Below are 13,364 nucleotides of genomic sequence, written 5' to 3'. Positions count from 1 at the left end.
TCGCAGGTCTCCGGCAAAACTCGCATCCGAGCCTTCCCACTCGCAGGAGCTACCCTTGCATCGAACTTCCCCTTTCATAGTAGCCCCTCTCGCACCAAACCCTCTCGGACTATCAGAAGCCTTCGCAGGTTTGCACCTTCTTTCCAGTTTTCGATCAATTTTGCATTTTAAGCCCGTTTTTGATGATTTTGACGGAGAATTTTCACCCAAACTTGTATTTTGACATATTAGACCCCATAAACTCATATTTTATTCCTATTTTGGGGGCAAATACTTATTATGGGTCATATCTTTTATTATCTATGGGTTGTTGACTTTTCCAAGAAGTTATGACACCAAGCCATCCCCATATCCACTTTATGTCACTATCAACACTCCATCAGATTTCTTTAATCAAATCCACTCAGTGAAATCTTTATTCTTAACATTTCCACAAAATCTCATTTGCCTCCACCCAAAGCAAACTTATTTTTTCTCTCTCTTCATTTTCCTTATCTTTGTAACTCAACCTTCCAGCAAGACTCGAGATCTCTTTCACTCTTGGTAATTTCTTCATTATTAATCCTAATATTCTACATTCCTTCACTCAAATCATGGATTTCTTATACAAATATCGTCATATTTGTTCTTAGGATCTTCAAATCCTTATGCATTCCCCAAGTGTTCTTGACTTAGAAACCATTTCCTTCAACCATACATCTCAGAAAATCACTCAAGTTGAGTTAATACCCCTTCTTTCCATGTTTTCATCTAGTTTTATGGTGGGAGAATACAAGTTACAATATCAAAACATGCTTAAACTTAAATGACAGCTTTCAACAGAAAAGTTATGGCCGAATCACGAACTGTTTTGACCATCTTAAACTCCATAACTTTGAAAACTGTTCAATATGAAAAAAGTTCAGGTTTATACCTTTAAAATGACTACTTGCACATGCTTATAACATTTTTCTACAATTTATGATGATTTTTAGAAATCTGCCTATCACTGCAACAAAGATTTCAGACCAGTCAGTGAAAATGGTCATTTTGACACTAGTTAGAAATCATTAAAAATCATAATAAAAATTGTGAGTATACTAGACAAATTTTCTGAACTTCTGGAGTTTACGGATTTAGATTTTGACTCACGATGATTTTTCTGTGATTTTTACAAAAACAGGGACAGAAAAGTAAAATTAGTAACAAACAATTTACTAGTTATTAACACTTTGTAATGTGTTGAACAAAGTGTTTATCTATGATGACTATATATTTACTTGTGGTTTCTGTTAAGTTACACTTAAATAATAGAAATACTCATTCATTATAAGGGTTCTTAGTCATTACAAACATACACGATGAACTATAATAAGTATAGTTTATGATTTGCTAAATTACTATTCACTGTGAAAAGGTTCAATTCTCACTGCAAACGGGTTTTTCATTACTACGTACATTCATGATAAGCTATAATATGTATATTTTATGTTACATCAACTCTATGAATTTCCTAAGGAAGGTCATATTCCTACTACCAAAAGGAATTTCAATTATACTACACGTAAACTCGTTAAATCTGGTTGTGAGGCACTACTTCATTGTACTCTTAGAGTATTGGTTAAAATCCTATAGTTATATCTAGATTCTCTTGTATGGAGAGTGTGATACTTGTATATAGATCTATATTGGGATTGACAACCCACACCTAAACTGCATGCAACAGCTAGACCGGCTGGTCTGGGGTAACAAATGTCATAACATTCTGACGCTTGAAGAACGTCGTCACATGTTACTATGTTAATCAGTATGGTTATAATAACTCACATAGGGAAATAATAACACACATAGTTTACAGGGATCTCTACATTCAAAATGGGTTTTATTTTTATAAAACTGCTTACACTATTATAAGTATGGTAAAGTACTTGTACAGTATGGTCTTTGGGTCTTAAGACTGCTACTCATTTTATAAGGAAAATATTGGATTTTTCTTGTGCATACATTACATTTACAAAGAAAGGTTTTCAATTCTATATACAAAAGCTTATGTACTCATCAATGTAATCGTTGACACTCTTTCAAGATTTACTTGTATTCTTAGGTAATCAATAAAAACAGGTGGCTACCAGCTTTTGAGGATGGAATGCTTCAATGTTAGTCAAAACATTTTATCATTATATTGTAATCGATTTTGAAACATGTACTCTTATAAAACCATGTAACTTTCTCGATTATATTTATAATGGTTGTATTTACTTTGAGCACTATTATACTCGTTTTTGTGATACTATACATGAAGTCCTCCACCCCCGGACGTTTCCGCCATCCTTGGTTTGGGGGTGTGACAAAATCCATAGGGGTTCATCGACTAGGTGGCTATTATTGAGGATGTTTTTGAGTTCAAAGTAGTCCTTGAGAACAAAAGATTTTCATTGATTGCTACCAGGCTACGTGGCAGGGGATCTGCATGGTGGCTACAATTGAAACTGACAAGAAATAGGCTCAGAAAGTCAAAGGTCGTGACATGGAGGAAGATGAACAAGTGTTTACGGTCCAACTTCATACCCTGTAAATTTCAAAGGTTGATGTACCAACGCTTGCAGAATCTAAAGCAGGGTGCCAAGACAGTTGACCATTATATAACTGAATTCTACCAATTGATTGCACAAAATGATATCCAGCAGACAGAGGAACAACTTTTTGCTCAATATATTGGGGGTTTACGGGTCCAAATCATTTACTCTGTAAATTTTTTTGACCCGGTATCCATTTTTGAAGCACACCAACGGACATTGGCTTTTGAGAAACCAAATCGTTGGGTGGGTAGTTCGTCTGCGACTGTCATTGCTGGAGAAAGTTCTGGGATGGGTAGTATAGTACCCCCTATTGTTTCTAATAAGCAAATACCGGTAGTTAGTAGTGTTAGGGCAACTCCAAGGTCAAATGGTAGCAATAGCTTGAAGTGTTTTAATTGTGGGGAGACAGGTCGCCAGCAATCAAAGTACAGGAAGGCTTAAAAGCAACAATAGTTTGCTGAGCAATATGATTGGCAAAATAATGATGATGGTGAAAATTATGAAAATGTCACTATGTGCGATGACGAGCCTCAATTCTAACAAGAAGTTTTAACTCGAGACGTATGGGTGAATTTGGTGGTAAGGCGCTCTTGTTTCACACCAAAAGTTGTTGGTGATGATTGGCTCAAGCACAACATCTTCCATTTTACATGTACTATTCTGGGCAAGGCTTGTACCTTTGTTATTGATTCAGAAAGTTGTGATAACTTGATATCTGAAGAAGTGATTCAAAAGTTGGCTTTGAAAACAGCAAATGGCATCAAGCCATACAAGCTATAATGGCTTAAGAAGGGAGATGAGGTAACTATATCTAAACCAGCCCTTGTTCCTTTTTTATATTGGTACCACATATAAAGATGATGTGTGGTGTGATGTGGTTGCTATAGATGCTTGTCATTTTTTGTTGGGCAAGCCATGGGAATATGATCATAACATATATCATAACGGGTAGACCAATACTTATAGATTCTTTTATGGAGGTGTGAAGATAACGTTGGTTCCCAGTAAGCCAAAGGAACCCGTTTCTAAAACATCGGGTACTCTATTGATCCTTACTCAGTTTGAAGACGAGTTAGAGGCGGAAGGTGAAATTTTTGTGATGATAGGGAAGGGAGTGGATAAGGAGGTTGAAACTCCTAAGGCTATGATTCCTTTTCTCAAGGAATTTTCTGATGTTTTCCCTAACGAATTACCTGATGGATTGCCACCTTTACATGACATCCAACACCATATTGATTTACAACCAGGAGCCCAGTTGCCTAATAAGCCACATTACAGAATGAGACCCTAGGAACATGAGGAATTGTGTTGATAGGTGGATGAATTAATTTCAAAAGGTAATGTTCTGGAGAGCATGAGCCCGTGTGTTGTTCCTGCTTTGTTGACTTCTAAAAATGATGGTACTTGGTGTATGTGTGTTGATAGTCGCGCCATCAATAATATCACAATGAGGTACATATTTCCAATTCCTCAACTTGATGAATTGATTGACCAGATTAGTGGTGCCTCTATCTTTAAATAACTAGACTTGAAGAGTGGGTACTAACATATTCGGCTTAGACCTGGGGATAAGTGGAAAACTGCCTTCAACACTCATGAAGGATTGTATGAATAGTTGGTGATGCATTTTGGTTTATCAAATGCTCCTAGTACATTTATAAGTGTGATGAACCTATTTTTCAAGCTCTTTATTGGTAAATTTATAGTTGTCTATTTTGATGACATACTTATTTACAATGCTACTTTTTGTGAACATGTCATCCATGTGAGGCCGGTTTTGTCCTTACTTCGATGAGATAGTTTGTATGTAGTTGTGAAGAAATGTGTGTTCATGGTCTATAAGGTCCTTTTATTGGGGTATGTTTTTTTGGTGAATAAATACAGGTGGACGAGTCGAAGGTGGTGACTGTCAAACAATGGCCAACTCCAACTACCATCGCTGAAGTTTGAAGCTTTCATGGCCTTGCTTCATTCTATTAGTGGTTCACTCCAAATTTCAGTTCCCTCATGGCACCGGTGACTGATTGTATGAAAGGGAAGACCTTCTCTTGATCCGTGATGGCAGAATCGGCTTTCTAATTTGTAAAAGAGAAGCTCACCACAACACCGATCCTTGTATTGCTTGATTTTTCTCAAGTTTTTGAATTACACTCGGATGCTTCCAAGGTTAGAATTGTAGCAGTTCGAAGTCAAGGGGGACGATGATTGCCTATTTTAGTGAGAAGTTGATGGGGCCGAAGCTACGTTATAACACTTATGATGTTGAATAATATGCAGTGGTCCAAGCTATAAAGCATTGGCACCATTATCTGTTTCATAAGGAGTTCGTTTTGTTTACAGATCATGATTTGTTAAGACATATTCGAAGTCAACATAAGGTGTCACATAAACATGGGAGGTGGATGTCGTTCTTGGAAAATATTCACTTTTATGGTGAAACACAAGTCTGGAATATTGAATCGGGTGGCTGACGCTTTGAGAAGGAATAATTTGCTAGTTTCCATAAGAGTTGGTGTGTCAGGGTTGGATGTCCTCATGGAGAAGCTTATGCTTGATCCTTATTTTTCTGTTCTTCTGCAGGGTATATAATCTGGACATAGGTCTGATTTTCTGGTGCATGAAGGTTTCCTTTTCAAAGGGAAGCAATTGTGTTTCCTTGATTCTAGTGTCCGCCTTCAAATCATGAAGGAGTTGCATGGGAAAGGGCATGTTGCCAGAGATCTCACTTTACAATTCGTGCAATCATCTCATTTTTAGCCTACTATGTGCAAGGAGGTAGATTGATATGTTAAACAATGCATAACTTGTCGGGTTTCAAAGGGTGTGACCACAAATGCTGGGTTTTATACGCCTTTACGTGTTCCATCAAAACCTTGGATGGATATCAACATGGATTTTGTGTTGGGATTATCAAATACTTAATGTAACATCCCGAAAATCATAAGGTAAAATTTTCATTTTTATTATAAACAAAACACTCATGTAACTCTTATTCAAACATTTAATAGCATTTCAAAATAAAACAATTATCAGAGTTCATTCCCAAAATCACGTACTGCGGAAAACATAGGTGTATGTGTTGCGATCAGGCCGAGCCCTTCCTTTTCGAACCGGAAGTACTTGAAACCATAAACCACAAGTTGTAAGCACAAAGCTTAGCGAGTTACCCAAATACCACATACCATACATATCAAGCGAGCCATACATATCCAACAATCAATAAAAGTGCTATGTACCAACAATAGTCTTACCATTATGCCACGAGCCGTATCATGGTCTTCCTTTCCAGGTTGGGGGCCAAAACCCTGGGTCTTACAGACAAGTTCCAGGAGCCACCTCCTGGTCTTCCATGCAAGCATCACAAAGACAATTAGCATAAAATCTACACTACTTAACTAATCACCGGCCAGAGTTCAGACTCTGGTCTTGCATACAGTTTTCCAGGAGCCGCCTCCTGGTCTTTCATACAAAATTCCAAGGGTCACCCCCAAGTCTCCCTATAATACATAAACCAAATAGGTCGACATTGGTCCTTTCAACCCATAGAACAATGAGGAGACTCACCTCAAATGTTGAAGCTCACCGAAAGAAATCCCTAGCTACTACCCTGACGACTCCCCGAGTTACCGGTACAAAATAACACCTAATTTAGAAATTGGGGTTCCAATCTATTGTCCATTATCCATACTTAGGGTAAAACGACCATTTTACCCCTGGCCCAACTTGAACCAAAACCGAGGCCCAAAACTAAAAACAAAAAAGGCACAAAACCAAAAGATCCACAAAGGCCTACTAATGCACTAATTTTCCAAATTGGGCCCAACCCCATATGGGCCCTATCCTAAGTCCAATAATTTCCTATTCCAAAAAGTTGATCGCAGATAGCCCAAAAGGCCAAAGGCAACAAGTCCAAAGAAGTGGCCCAAAAATACGAAGCCAAAAAACAGAACAGCCCAAAGCCCAACTGAACGCCATACACGGGGTGTACACTCAGCTACGTCGGGCGTACTCGATGAATCCAGATCACGACCAAGGACTAGGTACGTTGGGTGTATGTTCATTTACACGAAGCATAACTCAACTCATTTCAAAACTTATTTTCTGACATAACCACTTAAGCACTTTGCACCTTAGCTTCATAGAACCTTAAAATAAAGATCTTAATGCATAAAGTCGGCACCTTTAGGCATTTTCATGGCTTAATGGGATCCAAAAACCATCTGAATCCATTAAGACCCTTTCTAATCCAACTAGAACATCCATGGACCAAAAGCAAGGATCAAGATACAATTTTTACGAACTTATAAACTTAGAAAGGGAAAGATATAGGAATCTTAGCTCTTGGAGTGGATCAAACTCACAAGGAGGATTAAAAACCTACAAATAAACACAAATCTATCCTTAAACCCATATAACATAACAAGAAGCCAAGGTATGAACTTGATAACTTAAATGAGTTGGAAATGGAGCTAAGAGTCTGGATCTATAAATCTTCCTTTGAACCACAAGCTAGCACCAAGAACCCTTTCCTTGAAAATGAGAAAAAGCACACCAAAATGCACACTTATATATCACAAACACATGAGAGATTAGGGTTTCCAAAATGAGGCTAGAAGTCAATGGAGGCTACAATATGAAAGAGCCTTGAGCTCATAAGAATGCTTAAATAGTGCCGAAACCATAAAAATTAGGGTTTTGACACTCTGCTCATTACGCTGGGTGTACCTCCAGCTTACGCTGGGTGTACTCACCCAGGCATGCTCCACTTACCATGCACGCATGGGACTGTTTGCCATTCTTTTCCATTAGGAGTCATTTCTGCCAATAATTTCAAATTACCATAACTTCCTTATCTTAGGTCTGTTTCCAACGAACGTTATATCCACAGAAAGGTGGCGAGAAGCCCTGCGCTTCTAACAACTCACCATTGCCTTACAACTTCCCAAACAAAAAACCTAAATTAATAAAAGACAGAGTTATCAAATTACGATTATACCCTTGGCCTCCGAAGGCACCATCGAAAACTTGGATCACTTTAACGATAATACCCACATCCGAAAAGGGCCAAATCCTTTCTTCCCCAAGGCCCTAAGCCTCATGATAACTGATGATTGGGCCGCAGCCCCAAATAATGAAGCAAATCCAAAACCGAATATTATAACTCTCTCCCACTTAAATTAGATTTTGTCCTCAAAATCGCTCCTTACTAACACTCAGATCGTACCAACAAACCGAGGAACGAAACCGAAAATTCTTCGCATATAACGACCTTCCCAAGACAACCGTACCCAAACAAAAACTTCCAAGTCGAAGGAGAATAAACCCTTACCCCTACAGAAAATCACTTCTGCCTTTTCGAAAATTGAAATCTACATTGGTCTGACTCCGGATAGACCGCCCATGATGAATCATTACCATGCCAATTCCTTATCGAATAACGGACTAAACAAAACACTTCCAACATTGATTATCTTGATGCGACCAATGGAAACAAAATCACTGACCATAAACAGTTGCAGAATACTTATGCTTGACAAAAGGCTTAGATAATCTTTCAGGTAGAAGATTAATCCCTGTAACGGTTAGACTTAAACGAGAGTTGCACAATAGGGTCAAAACATCATGCTACCTCTACATACACAATCCTAAATCATTAATACTACCTGAAACATCACACTACCTCCTAGCTGCTTTTCAAAAGCAGCCGAGATCTCCCTGGTCCTAACTTGTCTGCCAACTAACTGAGATACCAGATTCCTGCCTAGTTATTGAGCCAAAAGACGCTCACACGGTCGCCCTATGCGACTTCTGAAAGAAAGCCTCAATTGTTAATAATTACCTGAACCATATCGACACCAAACCCAATGATAAACTGAATGCTAGAAGACCAACTGTAGTCTTTTACCATACCCGGTCTCCCACAACCTACCATTTCCTGATTCCAACAATGTTGTGGCCCTCCAACAGCCTTGCGAACTAAGCCACCCTGATCTAAACCATCTGAAGAAATCCATGACCAAAACATAGATTTTCCACACTCTCATCGTTACACAGGAATCGATGAATGCTACGGGCCACACCGCAGTCTTACAACACTCCCTCAGTAACTAAACACTAGTGAATGCTACGGGCCACCCCACAGTCTTACAACACTTCTACGCTATTTTATAACTAGTGAATGCTACGGGCCACCCCACAGTCTTACAACACTTCCGACCTGCCACAACCGCCGCCCATGGTCTTACCGCTCATCCATCAATCCGAACACACCCATAGTTGAGCATGCACTTGAACAAACACCCAAAATGAACTCGATTCATGACTGGAACCCCAATCTAGGTCCACTAAGGCCTTCTATCTGGCACCAAGAATGCGCGAACCAAATGTTGGGAAGTTTCTCGAACTCCCATCTTACATAATCCTCAATCCAGAATGCCACTCATGTCGCCTTCCTTCCCAATGGGGATGCGAAACTCATCCTAGTTTCACACCTACTTCTGTTCCTGAATACATGAATGGTTCTCCCCCAATTTTATTTGAAGGATTTCCAATCCTTCTTACCCTACAATGATCGAACTGCTGACAACTTGCTTACCAATGCTAGTTATCCATTACTAGACAAACCCAAAAGACCACACAACCCTTAAAGACCAGGATGAACACTCCTCGAATCCCAGCAGAATAATAACCCCAAAAGCTATAATTGATACAACACTCAAATCTTGAATTCCAAAGAACATATGCTCATACCAAAACCTCAACAATAGACCACTTACCTTGTCAACACTAAGAGCCAACCAAACACAATGGATAATACCACTGAATCCTAACGACATTGGAGAACTATCCTGCTAAACCTGACCATAGACGCTCCAAACAATACCCTTGAACCGGTTTCAACCAAAATCCAGAATAACAACCAAACACTTTGGAATCCGCTACACAAGATACAACCCCTTACTAACCCACTAATGATTCATTGCTTGCAAATGGCACATAACAATTCTTGAAGATATAACCCAAACATAAGAAGAGAATTAAACTACAGATAATGCTTACCCAAATTGATGCAATATTCCAAACAACATAAATATTGATAAACCGAAAAGAAAGCAAAACATACCCCCAATGTCACCTGCTGGAGTCCTGACCTCCCCTATCTGACACTGCAATGCCTGACTCCTCTCTGCTGGGGATCCTTCCCTACCATCTCGTCCATCGGTGATCCTCAAAGTAGCCGAAGCAGGCGCACTTACTGCTCCTCTCCATAACATCAGACAATCGACCTTCTTGTGGCCCACTTGGTTGCAGTGAAAACATAACGGGCTTGCCCCCTAAGGATAATCCCTGCTGACGTGACCAACCTTGCCACACTTGTAGCAGCCGATACCCCTAGAACGATAAACTCCAACGTGCAGTTTCCCGCATGTGCTGCACTAACACCGGCCCTGCTGGCCTCTCAAACGCTGATCAGAAGTCTTGGGTCTCTTCCCAGGACCCTCCACTATATGTATCTGATCTTCCACCTCTTCCTAAGGTGCTCCAAATCAATCTCCCACTCTCGGGCTCTAAAAATCATATCATTTAGGGTCTTGCACCATGAAATACTCACAGACTCCTTGATATCATCCTATAACATATCATGATACCTCACCTTCTTTATTTCCTAATCTGCTGCATACTGTGGCACCATTAAATCCCTCTCCCGAAACTTGGTAGTGATCTCTGCCATAGTCTCAGTAGTCTGGCAGAGATCCAGAAACTCTTGCGCCAATTGCTGCACCTCAATCACTGGTGCAAACACATCTCGGAACATGGTCGAGAAGTCATCCCATGACATAGCATCAACAACATCATCACCACCTCATGACCAACCTCTTCCCACCAATCTCGTGCCATGTCCTTTAGTATGAAGGAAACATATTTGACCTTCGCCTCTTCGGGGCAGAAACTCGTCCTGAAAGTGTTATCCATATCCGCTAACCACCTGTTACTGGCAATGGGGCCTCTCCCCATAGAACGCAGGTGCTCCGCACACACAAAATTCACAGAAAGAAAGAGTGTGAGCTCCAATGATTGCCATAACCTCAGCCCAGAACGTGACAAAGGACTCATCTAAAATCTCCAGAATCCCCTCCTTGACCGAACCAAAAATCACGAGAGTCTGCTCCAAAACACCGCGAGTAATCTTCGATGAGACAAACTCCCGCATCTACTTGCTAATTGGCTCGGTATCTACACTTGAGCCAGAACCAGAACCAGAACCTCCTCTCTGAGTGCTATCACCAAACTGAAATACAACATGCCAGATCAAAACATACCTAAAAAAATCCTCCTTCCTCAAGCTTCTTAGATTCTCCAATACTTTCTCTGATTCAAGTATGGATCCTGTGCTTTCAGTAGTATAGGCCTAATACTACCTTCAACACCTATCCTTACCTTGCTCAAGGATCATCTCGAATCCTCTAAGTCACCTTCTTAAATCAATGCACCAACAACTCAATAAACCGCACCACTAAACCCACTAAAGCATATCCTAGGCTCTCCTAGGTTCCCGACCTCACCCAACCCTCAGTTGCTGAAAGACTCCCACCAATGTCAACTAGCTCCCTCATGAATATAGTCACATGCAACAGAGATCAAATAATCCTTTGAGTAAAAGACTCAACCCTAGAACAGTTGGACTCAAACAAGAGCTGCATAATAGGGTCAAATCCACCACTCAAAGATTATTTAACATGTGCCACATGTGGCTTAGGATAATCACTTCACAGTCAATTCACATCACTAAGAGTCCCACAAAGCACAAAGCAAGCAACATTTAGGCAACGCAAAATCTAACCAACATACACTAATCAAGCCATTCTATCCACTTATCTGGAATCCATAATAACATGTAATTCTAAAGCTCATATAATCATGCATATAAAGGCATCTCATCTATCATATAATGCTAAACAGATCCTTAGCCCTAATCTAGCATGCAATTCTCATAATCATATCATGTATCATAATAAACATGTATTCGTATTATGGGAACCACTTACTTGATCTCGGTCGATTGCACACATCACACCCTTTTCTTTGATTTGAAATTCCTTTTTAATTAAATGTTTTTTTATAAAAATTTTCACCAAACCCTCCGTTTGAGTTCAGGCACACCCGAGAGCATGTCCGAATCCCTCAAACCAAGACTTCGATACCAACTTGTAGCATCCCGAAAACCATAGGGTAAAATTTTCATATTTATTATAACCAAAACACTCATGTAACTCTTATTCAAACATTTAATAGCATTTGGAAATAAAACAATTATCAGAGTTCTATTCCCAAAATCACGTATTACGGAAAACACGGGTGTATGTGCTGTGATCAAGCGGACCCTTCCCTTTCGAACCGGAAGTACCTGAAACCATAAACCACAAAATGTAAGCACAAAGCTTAGTGAGTTCCCCAAATACCGCATACCATATATATCAAGCGAGCCATACATATCATACATATCCAACAATCAATAAAAGTACTATGTGCTAACCATAGTCTTGCCATTATGCTACGAGCCGTATCATGGTCTTCCTTGCCAAGCTGGGGGCCAAAACCATAGGTCTTACAAACAAGTCCAGGAGCTCCTCCTGGTCTTCCATGAAAGCATCACAAAGACAACTAGCATACAATCTACACTACTTAACTAATCAACTGCCAGAGTTCAGAATTTGGTCTTGCATACAGTTTTCCAGGAGCCGCCTCTTGGTCTTTCATATAAAATGCCAAGGGTCACCCCCGGGTCTCCCTATAATACATAAACCAAATGGGCCACATTGGTGCCTTCGACCCATAAAACAGTGAGGAAACTCACCTCGAATGCTGAAACTCACTGAAAGAAATCCCTAGTTGCTGCCCTGACGACTTCCCGAGCTATCGATACAAAATAACACCCAATTACCAATTGGGTTCCAATCTATGGTCCATAATCCATACTTGGGGTAAAATGACCATTTTACCCCTGGCCCAACTTGAACCAAAACTGAGGCCCAAAACCAAAAACCAAAAGGCCCCAAACCAAAAGATCCACAAAGGCCCACTAATGGCTTAATTTTCTGAATTGGGCCCAACCCCATATGGGCCTTATCCCAAGCCCAATAATTTCCTTAGTCCAAAAAGTTGATCTCAGATAGCCCAAAAGGCCCAAGGCAACAAGTCCAAAGAAGTGGCCCAAAGACGAGAAGCCCAAAAACACAACAGCCAAAAGCCCAGTTGAATGCCATACGTAGGGCGTACACTCAGCTACATTGGGCGTACTCGATGAATTCAGATCGCGGCCAAGGACTAGGGACGTCGGGCGTACATTCAATTACACGGGGCATAACTTGACTCATTCCAAAACTTATTTTGTTACTTCACCACTTAACCACTTTGCACCCTAACTTTAGAGAACCTTAAAATAAAGTTCTAAATGCATAAAGTCGGCACCTTTATGCATTTTCATGTATTAATGGGACCCAAAAATTATCTTAATCCATTAAGACCCTTTTTAATCCTACTAGAACATGCATTGACCAAAAGCAAGAATCAAGATACCATTTTTACGAACTTATAAACTCAGAAAGAACAAGATCTAGCGATCTTAGCTCCTGGAGTGGCTCAAACTCACAATAAGGATTCAAAACCAACAAATAAACACAAATCTAGCCCAAAACCCATAAAACATAACAAGAAGCCAAGGTATAAACTTGATACCTTGAATGAACTAGAAATGGAGCCAAGAGTCTCAATCTATAAGTCTTCCTTTAAACCACAAGCTAGCAC

Source organism: Lactuca sativa, chromosome 9 (assembly GCF_002870075.4).
Source record: "Lactuca sativa cultivar Salinas chromosome 9, Lsat_Salinas_v11, whole genome shotgun sequence".
In the NCBI taxonomy this organism is placed as follows: domain Eukaryota; kingdom Viridiplantae; phylum Streptophyta; class Magnoliopsida; order Asterales; family Asteraceae; genus Lactuca; species Lactuca sativa.
Note: the sequence above shows the minus strand (reverse complement) of the source record.